This window comes from Leptidea sinapis, chromosome 9, assembly GCF_905404315.1.
Source record: "Leptidea sinapis chromosome 9, ilLepSina1.1, whole genome shotgun sequence".
NCBI lineage: Eukaryota > Metazoa > Arthropoda > Insecta > Lepidoptera > Pieridae > Leptidea > Leptidea sinapis.
Genome location: NC_066273.1, coordinates 6,491,661 through 6,504,883, shown reverse-complemented (window position 1 = coordinate 6,504,883; position 13,223 = coordinate 6,491,661).

Genomic DNA, 13,223 nt, shown 5'->3' with positions numbered 1-13,223 from the left:
CATTATATTATATATGCAAATGTTGTTCAGAGAGTAAACTTCTTTAGGCGCGTTAAGAAATTTATTTTGTGGGCATTGAATGAGACTGAGCTGCCACGCTCAGATATGTAACGCTAGTTCAGGTAAATTCAGCTCGATTCAACGAGAAGAACGTGATCAGAAAGAGCCAAAACTAATATAGTAATTTACACTATTATTATTATATTTGTACAGTGTGGCGCTACAATGGCGACATTAAATGAACATACGGGTAGAACTACTTAAGCGTAATCATAAAAAAATAAAAATACATAATTCACATATTTAAATCAATTTTCCATAATATCATTTTGAAACATCTTGTTAGCAATCTAGTAGCCGCGAGCTATCGTAGCACTGACATTTATGTCTTCCACGCCGCGTCGTAGCGGTATGTGTTTTGTGCCTTTTTGATATTCGCCATTTTGGCGCTGTTGGCCATGTAGCGTAGTCTGCGGTTCTAAAACTAGTGATGACAACCTCAGCAAACATCGATAGATGGTGGGAAAGTATTTGAAATAAAAATGTGTTTATTACGTTGATTCTTGAAGGATACATAACATGGACAACGAACCAAATTAAATTAAAATGCAAACATGCTGCAGAGTATTGTACGTTCCTTCCCAACCATTTGTATTATACGACAAAATTAGTTCTCTCGACTCTCGCGGGTGGCACTTCAAATAGGCACAAAAAATTTGTTGTCAAGCATATGGAGCAGCCTGTCCTGTGGTATTTATACAGCCTGATTGATTTTTTGTTTTCTAAGTGTATAATTTGTTTGTTTGAAAATTTATAAATTTCAATTTTTCTTTTAATCATGATGATGAATTATTACGGCTAAATAGCTCAATGGCTCGGTGGTTTCATTCTCCTCTTCTTCGTACTTTCACAGAAAATATCTATAGATCACCAGATGCATTCACACTAAAAAAAGAATCACTATTTATAATAGATAATCATTTGTTTCTTACAAAAGAAATAAAAAAAATGAAACCAATTGTGCTTTCTCTATATCTATCACTATTATGCTACCTTCAACGAGTGATCCATTGAATCCTTCGGGATGCTGAAGAGAGTAAAACCCTGGTCGACATTTACATGTGTATGAGCCCCGCGCCCAGCCTGAGTGACGGGTGCTCACCGCACGGTTAGGTTTATATTCACACTGAAACATCACGCACATTAAATACTAAAATCCTATTATTCTCTTACGCTTTTACTTATTTTTCTGTTGCGTCGGTTGCAGTATATAATGTATACTTCAATTTGTATTTAAATTTAATTAGGTACAGATTGTCAGATAATTTAACTATTCCCTGACAGGAAAATGGATGCTAAAGGAATTGTAATTATCTTAAAATATATAATAATAATAATAATACTGACACACTTTTTACACAAATTATCTTGCCCCAAATTAAGCATATATAGCCTGTGTTATGAGTTGCAAGACAACGATATATTTAATACAATATACTTACTTAAACATATATAAATACATATAAACATATATAAATACATTTAAACATCCATGAAGCAAACCATCGGAAGCAAACATCCATATTCATCATATAAATGCTTGCACCTACCGGGATTCGAACCCGGAACCTCTAGCTTAGTAGGTAGGATCGCTAACCACTCGGCTATACAGGTCGTCTGTATAAAAATTATAGCCCGCAATGGACTTTTAACTAATGAACGGATATTAATGGCGATAACTTCATGGAGTGCAGTTTAGTCCAACTTGAGAGATACGATAGTTTTTATTTCTATTATTTTTTATGGAATAGGAGGAAAAACGAGCGTACGGGTCACCTGTTGTTAAGTGATCACCGCCGCCCACAATCTTTTGCAACATCAGAAGATTCACAGAAGCGTTGCCGGCCTTTAAGGAAGGTGTACGCGCTTTTTGACGGTACCCATGTCGTATCTTCCCGGAAACACCGCACAAGGAAGTTCATTCCACAGCTTTGTAGTGTGAGAAAGCTCCTTGAAAACCGCACTGTGGAGGACACATCCAGATTTGGGACCCATAATTATTTTTATTTTCAATATTTGTTATGTGTGGACATATTTCCTATGAGAGAATTTAGTGACGCACGGTTTGACAGTTCCACTGTGAAACAATTTCATTACAACAACAGGGTGCATTTTTTACGAAATAATTCTTGATGCATTGAAATATTATTGGCAAATTCCCATAAAATAGTACTTTTTATTATTATCTACAGAACAACGTTTGTCGGGTCAGCTAGTATATAATATTTTAGGACATTGTAAAGTTTTTTTTTTAATTTGACCCATATTCAGATTGGGCGTGTAATTAATAATTTTCTCAGGGACCTACAAACTCGGAGCATATCCCACATACCTTATATATATTCCCACCTTAAATGCCGGTAACGCATCTCATGACCCCTGGTTTTGCGGAAGTCCATGCGCGATTGCCTTGCCACTTCTCATCACATCGGAATCTTGCCCATTTGCCCCCTCTTGAAAACTCCCTTTTAAAACTCCCTCCCTTTAATTTATTAGTTGTATCAAGGACAAAATGAAGGGCACGCATATAGGGCATTTTACTTGTTGCTGCTTTGACGAGAGGTTCTTAGTATTTTCTTTTTGTTTAATTCATTGTTGTATTATTTGTTTCAATTATTTAAAACACATTTAAAGAATTGGAACGCCTGTTATTGTAACTGTAATTTTGCAAAATAAAATCTCATATATAAAATTCTCGTGTCCCGGTGTTTGTTACCAAACTCCTCCGAAACGGCTAAACCGATTTGTTTGAAATTTTGTGTGCATGGGGTAGGTCTGAGAAAGTGACCCACCCCTAAATATTTTTTTATTATTATTTTATTTTGATTCAGCATAAAAATATACATACAACTTATTTTCACCCGTCTACGACCAACACCTATTTTTGTATCGCGATTTTTATATTATTCTGTTCCATCCACAGATGCGCAATATGGTGTAAGATGGCAATCGAATATAATAATTATTGTTGCACAATAAATTTTGATCGATATATTTCGTAGGTCTGAGAATCGGTCGTCATCAATTTTTTATAACCCAAAAATTTTAATTATTGTATTTTTTTATTACTTTATGTGGCAATACAACGCTTGTTGGGTCAGCCAGTAATTTTGTAAAAATTTCATTTTATTACTTAATCGGCGTATCGTGACCTCCACATGATAATGTTATCAGAGGAACTAAAGTTGATAGGAGTCGTGATTACCTAAAATATTTTGTAATTCACGTTAGGAAAAGGCCTTGCAAATAGCAAATATATTATTGAAAAAAAAAAAAACACATCAAACGTACGTTCTTATAAAGAATCATTAAAAGACTGTTGTCGATGAAAATTGAAAAACATTACAAAAGTTGGTGGAACATTTAAACATAACAATATTAACTTAGCCGTGGTCGCTGAATTATATTCTGCAATTCTCGTTGACATAATGAATGATATCGCTTTACACGATCAAATTAGTTGCCTACGAGCACAGCTATCAATCAAACAGCGGAACACCAATCTGTATCCACAACAATGTAATGCAAACATTAAATTTATTTGAGCCTGATATTCATTCGAGTCTTTCAAAATATTAAAGAATAAAATTTTGTCAACTTTATACTTAATAACGCTTTTTATTACACCATTTGGGGTTTAAAGAAAAACAGCATTTTCAGATGTTACATTTAATTTTACACTGGTAAACTGGAGGATCCTTTGCACAAGATGCTCGCTAGATTATGGGTACCACTCAGAATTTTTGGGTTTTACAAGAATCCTAAACGGTACTGGCTCTGCATTATAATCGACAGGGCGTATCAATTACCATCAGCCGAACGTCGTGCTCGTCTCGTCCCGTCCCTTATTGTCATTAAAAAGAGTTCCTATATAATTCCGTCAGAAAAAGGTTGTATAATCCCTATAAAACCACGCTACAATAAAGTTAAAAAAGCAACACCAATAGAAAGGCCCAATGAATAAAATAATTATACAAATAATAATATTCAGTTCCTGTATAAGTTTATGAATCAAACTCAAATGGTTTATACCGAAATAGTCTGGGGGCGATGACGTCATTCCCAAGGTGTTGTGATATTGGGTATGTTCCGATATGCACTGCGACCACTGTACAGTGTGACGTCAATTTAGTATACTGTGAAGCCGTTCCTTTATAGCCAGTTATACTGGTTACTATCTAAAACGGAACGCAATCCCGTATACTGTCAGCCGCATTTTTTGACGCAGGATTCAAATGAGTGTATTAAAGTTTTCTAGTTCATTAAAAAATAACTGTTGTTGGAGTACTGTCAAATTAAAAATATTTGGGATTAAACTGTAGGTATTGTTTATAAAACGTTAGGCACTCGAGTGGTTTTGACTGATCACGTGATCAAAGTACTGCGAGTACCTTACCTCGAAGACGCCAGTGCTCACAGTAGAATATGGCGGCTATTTATGACGTCATATATTTCCCTAGGGTACTGCGGCAGTATACTGGCAGTCCATAACGGAACGATTTTTTCTACAGTGATAGCACTGTGCAGTGATCGCAGTGCATATCGGAACACAGCCATTATTTCAAAAGTCATTGTCACACAATTATAATAGGCCCTACAATTTTAGTATTCCAACAAATTGAGTGCATTCAAATAACATTTTCTAGCATTAATCCTATACAGTATACAACATACCGAATCTACCGAATGTACCGAATCTACCGAATGTACCTAATGTACCGAATCTACCGAATGTACCTAATCTACCGAATTTACATAATGTACCGTATGTACCTCGTCGTTTCAAGGGGAATTGAATCACTTTTCAGGTGTCAGTAGACCAATTACTTAGAAATACAATAAAATGTACTTTATTTGAGGGACGGCATTATGCATACTGTAGTAGCGCATTTTACAAACTTTTTAATATTTTACTAAAATTTTTAAAGTTACTAACAGGTTTGGTTTTAATTTTGCTTTTTTGTGGGATGGTATTCCGCTGTGTTATTTTGTTTTTCGGTAATGTTCAAATTTTTCGACTCTTTCTATCTACCTATATAAAATTGACTACGTGCTAGTGCCTTTCTTATTTCACGTTATTTTTAATTTAGATTACTATAAGACATGGTTCGTGAAGATTATGGATAAAAGCTGTTCAATTAGAAACATGGAAATGATTACTGATACCTAAAAAGACATCTCAAATGTAATCACTTCAATTTAAAAAAAGACTTCTATTTATCCAATATGGAATTCACGATGTTTTCTAAAAGTGCTTTACCATTTTGTATGAGGAGTATTTATTTGGCACGATGGCAATACGATTTCTCTTGATGACATACTTAATTCCTTAGAAAAATACACAGCATCAGTTTTTCAAGAGTTTGTAAGCACCCATATGCAAGACGAAACGGCTTGATATACTCATCTCGCCAGTAACTTAACTTACGATTTTTAACGATATATAAATTAAATGCTTGTAGTAAAGTGTGTCATTTAAATATTTCTGATATCAAAATATATTGAGCGTAACAATAAGTTTCTCTATATTTTTCTTTTTAACCATATCAATTTTGTTAGTAATTTTGTGTGCATTCTTTTTGTGTTTTAATATTTATCAACATTTGGTGAAACATCAAATTGAGTTTATTATTGACAATTCATTTATAATTTAAAAATTGAATCGTCAAAAATTAAAATGAAACCATCGCCGGCCATATCTCCTGTAGCACCAGAGGAATCACAGAAGCGTTGCCGGCCTTTTAGAAAAGTGTACGCCTTTTTTGGAAGGTATACAGTAATCTAGCTAATATGTGTAGTTCAAAAATTCATTTCTTTATCATGACTGATCCCCTCATACATAACGCATACATCGTCCATAGATCTGACAAACATTGACAATATGTCAAACGCGCGAACCAGTTACCCTTGTTACCGTAATCATGTCATACCAAGAACCAATCACGTAAATAAAAAACACCGGGACACGAGAATTTTATCTTAAATATAAAATTCTCGTGTCACAATGTTCGTTCCCGTAACGGCTTGACCGATTCTCATGAAATTCTGTGAGCATATTGAGTAGGTCTGAGAATCGGCCAACATCTATTTTTCTTACCCCTGAATGTTAAGGGTGGTCCACACGAATTTTTTTTTTATAATTTTTTTGACATTTTTTTTTATTTTGTTTGATTATGAGTCAGCATTAAAAAATACATAAAACTTCAAATTTTCACCCACCTACGATCAACAGTTACTTTTGTATCGCGATTTTAATATCGGCAATACAACGTTTGCTGGGTCAGCTAGTATATTATATAATAAATATATATCTAATTAATAACTGTTACGACCTAGCCGTCTACTATAATATTATTTTTTACCTTATGTTTTGAGTACTATCATTTATTTATTTATTATTTATTACATAATTATTGTATTTAATAATGGAAGCACTTGTGGCTGTAATCGCGACGGCCGCCTTATTGAAGGTAGCTACTGAAAATCAGTGTTGGGTGATACCCAACTAATATGCTGAGTAGCAAACCTTTTTGGGACAAAACACTGCAAACACCACCTTATTATGTTGATATAGAATAAGCCTTACTTTAGTTTTTCATGTATGTTAGTTTTAATTAGATTAGGCATATTATAGTAATTTTTTAGATAAGTTTTTTCATATTATTTGTAAATGTTCACGTGTATTTGTAGTGTTTGTTCCAAATAAAGATATACTTACTTACTTAAATAGGGTTGTGCGTACATGAAAATGTAACTGACAAAGAAATTTCTAATATCATTAGATTCAATATGTATAACACTCTTTATTTTATGCAGTGATAATTTAGTATATTGTAATTTAATTGTATGAATTTTTGGCGCTAGTGATCAACGGTAGATAGTATGACAAGACCGCTTCCATTTTTTATTTGCGTTTATTGGTTGTTTATCATGATAACAACGAAGAAATAATCCGTTGATCAATGTGATTATTGTGATTCAAAGAAGATATATTTAGAAAAGCTCGTTCATTGAAGTCACCATTTAAAATATTAGTGGACTAAAAATTTCATAATATTTTATGTAGACATCAATATGTTGTTCACATACACAATTGGATGAGCTACACATCCAAACCCATCCAACCTACAGAAGATGATGTTCGAATAAACCTTCAAACGTCATGAAATTATATCAAACATTCATGTATGTAACAGCTTAGATTAAGGATTGGTCTCCGCTGCGCTCCAAATATATACAGCAGGCGTAGACGCAAAGTGCGGCGATTAATACTAATACTACGCCCAAGTGCGCTTACTCGGGCCATTCTCGAACAATGTGTGACGTTGACGTGCCATATGTTCTGTTAAACTTTGCTAATAAATGAAACTAAAATGCCGGGTTGCGTAGTAAAACTTTGTAAAAATAATACTACAAGAAATAAAGAAGACACTGGGGTTATGTATCATCAGTAAGTATTTTGTATTTGATTAATTTCAATGTAAGATAACACGAAGCGTATATTACAAAATGAAAGATACCATTGAGTGTCAAGATGCCACACAAACAAGCAGTTGCCTTAATAAGAAAGCTTGATTGGTCTTAGGTAGTGCGGTATCTAGACTAACTCTAATCTAAGCAAACATAATATATCTTACAGAAATGTCGCGGAAGCACATCAAATACTCACATAAGTAGTTTCATTAGGACATTTATGTGTTCCGTGGAACGAATAAATCTGATTATGATTCTCCTCTGCGATTTCAGACTCACACTGATTTATTTCTAGACTTGATATATCTATGTCCAATGACACGACACCTTTTAGCCTGAAAGAGAACATTATTTCATAATTTAACATATTCAATTTAACCAATTCTCAGAAAACTCGAAGAATTTATTCGCAATTCAGCTATAAACAGGCCTGTCTAACTCCCCGTGTAGGTATCGAAATCGTAAGTACGTGCGGCGGCCTCTACAGAGTAGGCTAGCCAGTAGGGGCTCATGAGCGAGTAGTTACCCACTTTTTACACAAATTATCTTGCCCCAAATAAGGCATATATAGCCTGTGTTATGGGTTGCAAGACAACGATATATTCAATACAATATACTTACTTAAACATTGATAAATACATATAAACATCCATGACTCGGAAACAAAGATCCATATTCATCATATAAATGCTTGCACCTACCGGGATTCGAACCCGGGACCTCTAGCTTAGTAGAGTAGGATTGCTAACCATTCGGCTATACAGGTCGTCATATTATAAGTTGACCTTATACTAGGTAGGTACATTTTCAGCAAAAGAAGTCAACCCTAATGTCGTCAGAAGAGGTAAGAGGAACGCGATAGAAAGAGAGGCAATTTCTAGGTGAATAAAAATGAAGGTTAGTAGCGCTGTGCGACCTGAATTACACCTTATTGTATGACCGCAAGAGTATTTATTTCTTTAATTGATTTTGCGGAGTGGGACTTCCGTACTTATACTATTATAATATATTCTTAGCTATAACTTCGAGAAAAATATAATAATTTGGAGCTTTCACAGCTGTAGAATTGTTGAATAAATAAATAAATTATTTCATGAGTGGTCGCAAACACAATTACTGTTTCCTATCCTAATCTTATTTAGCCGCTTAAGTATTGCGAGTAAATTCTTACCCGCGTATTGACGAAACAGGAACAGTGTAAGACAGAAGCCATCGTTTCGCTTCGCAACTGTAATAGGGATAAGTCCACCAGCCCTCCATTGCGGTGCCTGGGGGAGAAGGCATAAACTTTGGCGATCTCAAAGATTCACTCTCATGGGCTGAAACATACCTGAAAAATATTATTACTGTATCCAATTATTTTATTCAAAATATTCAATGGCCAAGGACGCCACTCAGTTATGGCAATGCGGGAAACGAGTGTTTGACATAAGTGTAGTAAGTATTTTTTTTTTAATGAAAATAAGGGACGAGACGAGCAGGGTGTTCAGCTAATGGTATTTGATACGCTCTGCCCATTGCAATGCAGTGCCGCTCAGGATTCTCGAAAAACCCAAAAATTCTGCGCGGCACTACAAATGCTCTCGTCACCTTGAGACATGTTTAGTCTCATTTTCTCAGTAATTTCACTAGCTACGGCGCCCTTCAGACCGAAACACAATAATGCTTGCACATTACTGGCTCACGGCCGAAATAGACTCCGATGTGTATCCAAAATCTAGCCGTCGTCCTGTGCAAAGGAGACTCCCACTGGAATAATTATTAGAATTATTTTATCATCGACATACATCCATCACAAGATGGACCGACGATCTGGTCAAGATCTTATTAAATTACTTATGAAATTATCTATGCCCCTGCAGCTGTGCCTTTATGCTATGTCTGTATATTGTAAACGGAGTAAGTGATTTCCTCCGATAAAGGATTAATTATGCTAGACCGTAGCCCCGGTAATGTGAACATACCCGTGCCGTAGCAGCGCGAACCTAATCCGAAAACTTCACGAACATTACCACGTGTCGTGCACGTACGAACAACGCCCGGGGAGAGGACATGCTTGAACAGCTTCATAATATTATATAATTTTCGTGAGGTCTTTTAAAAAAATCTAAAAAAAATTAAAAAAATGCACATTTCATTAAATAACTAACTAACATGATATATATAATAATTACAATTTTAAGCAGAATCTACATCTAATGTATGTAAAATCTAAACTGTATGTAGTTACAAACCTATCTTGGATAACACTGATTCCAAAAATAACAATAATCGTAACTAGAATTACATTAATTAATTAGATTGTATAAAAAGACGCAATTATTTTTATACTTTTTAGTGCATTTTATATTTATTGTTTTGGAATAGTGTTTTTGAAGTCGGTTGTTTTTTGTTTTTGTTTTTTTTTGATTTTTAGTGAATTTGAAGTACACTATATAACAATTTGTCTAAATATGTGTAGATATACTAAATTTTTCAATGCAGCAATGAACGTAAGCGCTTTGCAATTTGATTACAGACAGTAAGAAATTCTGCCACAGATCGCACCGTTACTGTAAGTCGTTAAGGAGTCCCATTGATCATCATATTCGACTACGACAATGACTTGATCATAACTATGTTATGGTAGATGACTTACATATCCGGATAGCATAAAAAAGATTCGGCCAAGTATCGTTAATTTGCTCCTAAGAATTGAAGAGTTCCGTTACTTTGTCATGGATTCCGTAATCAGAACCTAACCAAATTCTCACCGAACTATCTTTGTTTATCTTTTTTGTCTGACGAATTGAGAACCTCCTCCTCTTTTCAAGTAGGTCAAAAATATAATATGATAACTTAAATATTATAGTATTAAAAGGAGTCCCTTTAGGAAAGGTTTAAATAGCTAGACTAATTCTTTGTCCGAGGAAGCTGTCAGCTCTTCGGTCTCCTGTGATTTCGATTAACCTTTTTGCTATCTCCTTAAAAAGCCTTATAAGGATCTCGACGCCTATAGTAAATATAACTATATTCTAGACTATACTATAATGTATTTTATAAGAAACTTTTTGACATTTTACTGAATATCAATCAAGTTTCAGTGAAAGATATACAAAAAGTTTCGAGTTTATTGCTACAGTATTTTCATGTTTATTATTCTGCAATGGTACTTTGAGTTGAGTTAACATTTTAGAATAAATCTCAAAGATTTTTATAGCTTTGTTGTGTCAATATTTATTTGCTACTTTGAGCAAAAGTTTTGGAACTTCTTACAAATATTTAATACCAGTACTATTTTCTGTATTTCTACTGGAAGAAAATTCTTAGCAATCTGTGTTAATACTAGTTCTAGCACCTTCTGATAAAAGTTTTTTTGTATGTACATAATTGAGTTGCTGTATCATTCAAATGTTCTGTGTACGAAATAATAATATTTTTGTTATGTTCATATAATCCAATTAATGATTATTTCGATCTCAATATAAAAAAATGCTGGGAGAGTTTCTTGCGCCGCTACTTCTCTTACAATACGCAATTTGTTTCCGATGCGTTGGTAGTGTTAGAAATGACATCAAGAATAATTCTAAAGGAATCAATTTTGAGAAAATAAAAGCCTTTTATGCCTTTTTATAACTTTTTAAGTGGGATTATTTACAAAGGCTACCCAATTAAAACTTTTTATCGATATGGGTAAACGTTTGAAGTATTTCCGAAACATATGTGGCGAATTTGTGAAAAAGCTCCACAATCCCTTTGTATAAATGCTAATTAAATAAGGGACTTTCTTGATATTATCTTGTTTCAAAAAATGTTATTTGAAATCACTTTCATTCAACCTATTTGAAATTGTTTGTCGTTTGGCTATTTTTGTTCACGGACTAGTTAAAATAATAAGGACCCCGTGTCACCTTACATAACAGTGTAGCACCAAAACTAGCCGATTAACGTGTAAATACATAGGCCCCACGCACACACTTACACTACTACAGGCCTATAGGCGGCCATTAGGAGAATTGTCATCGTCTGTGACAGATCAGTTTGCGTCTCAATAAAATATTCTAAAAATGCCGTAGTGCGTTGTGAAAAAGTGTAAAAACGATACAATATAAATATTTGTAGCCATATATGATTATTTAAGGAAGAAAAAATTGTGTAACTAGTATCATCCGTAACCGCACACACACTAGCATAACGGTGCTTCACTTGCTAATATCACGGCGCGGAGTCCTTCTTTTTTTACTCGTCCGTGTTTTTGTTAACGTTTCTATAACATGGATAGTATTTTGGTTTTAATATTGTTCTGTTCTTCGATAGTATTACAAGAAACTTATTAAATAGTTCATCTACTAGTACATTCATATGATTTTTATATCTTTTTTTTAATTTATAATCCTGCGAGAATATTAATGTCGAATGTCGGAAGTAATATATGCGCATATTCCTTTGTATTTCATGGGAATGATAGTTTCTTTAGAATATCTTATGATCTTGGTCATAAATAACGCAATCGAGTACAGTTGGTTATTTGTTGTTATAGATTAACTTGACGTGATAAAAAAGAAACACGAAATTATAAATATTTTCCAATAAATGGCTAAGTGAACCTGTTTTAATTTTATTGAACAACGAGTTTTTGGAAATCCTGTAAATTGTTTGTTAATGTAGGACAATGATTTGACATACCCGGGTTCGAATCCCGGTAGGTGCAAGCATTTATATGATGAATATGGATGTTTGTTTCCGAGTCATGGATGTTTAAATGTATTTATGTATGTCTAAGTAAGTGTATTGTATTAAATATATCGTTGTCTTGTAACCCATAACACATGCTATATATGCTTAACTTGGGGCACGATAATTTTTGTAAAAAGTGTGTCAATATTATTATTATCAATATTATACCCGATATAACAATTTGTTGATTTTTTTTAAGTAATAACCTGAGGGTTTTCTCTAGGAGTGAGCTCCTGGCACTAATTCTAAAGTAATTTAAATAAAATCTGACGAATCCTTTATTTAAATTGCACAATATACAGAAATAGCTTACACACAATAAGAATATTTATTGAATAAGGCGTTACTTTGCGGAAATCCATAATTATACAAATTATTTAAGTTTTCTTTAGTGTTAATTCCGCCAATATTTGTCTTTAAAACAATTCGACACGTGTTTCTTAATTCTTACTTAATACAATATACCAAATCGCGGTTTTCCAACGGCTATACAAAACAGTTAGTGAACAAATTAATTAAAAATAAACAAAAACGTTTAATTAATTCAGAACTTTATCCCGTCCCACCACAATCAAATACTAAATATGTAGGTAGTTTGACATATATTGGTCCAATATCGGATAAAATAGCTAAAATATTTAGGAAAAACAATATTAATGTGTCCTTCCGAACGAATCACAATGTCAGTCGAATATGTAATGGCAAAGATCGATTAAATAATTCCGAAAAATCCGGCGTTTATAAACTAAGTTGTGACACTTGTAACGGGGTATATATAGGTCAAACAGGTCGAAATTTCGAAATTAGATTAAAGGAACATATTGCCGCATTTACGAATAATCATCCCGAAAAATCAAACTTCGCGAAACATTTAATTGATACAGGTCACTCACTCGGAAACAATAATAATTTTAATATTTTGCATACATGTGAAAAAGGATTTCGCTTAAATGTGTTAGAGCAATTAGAAATAA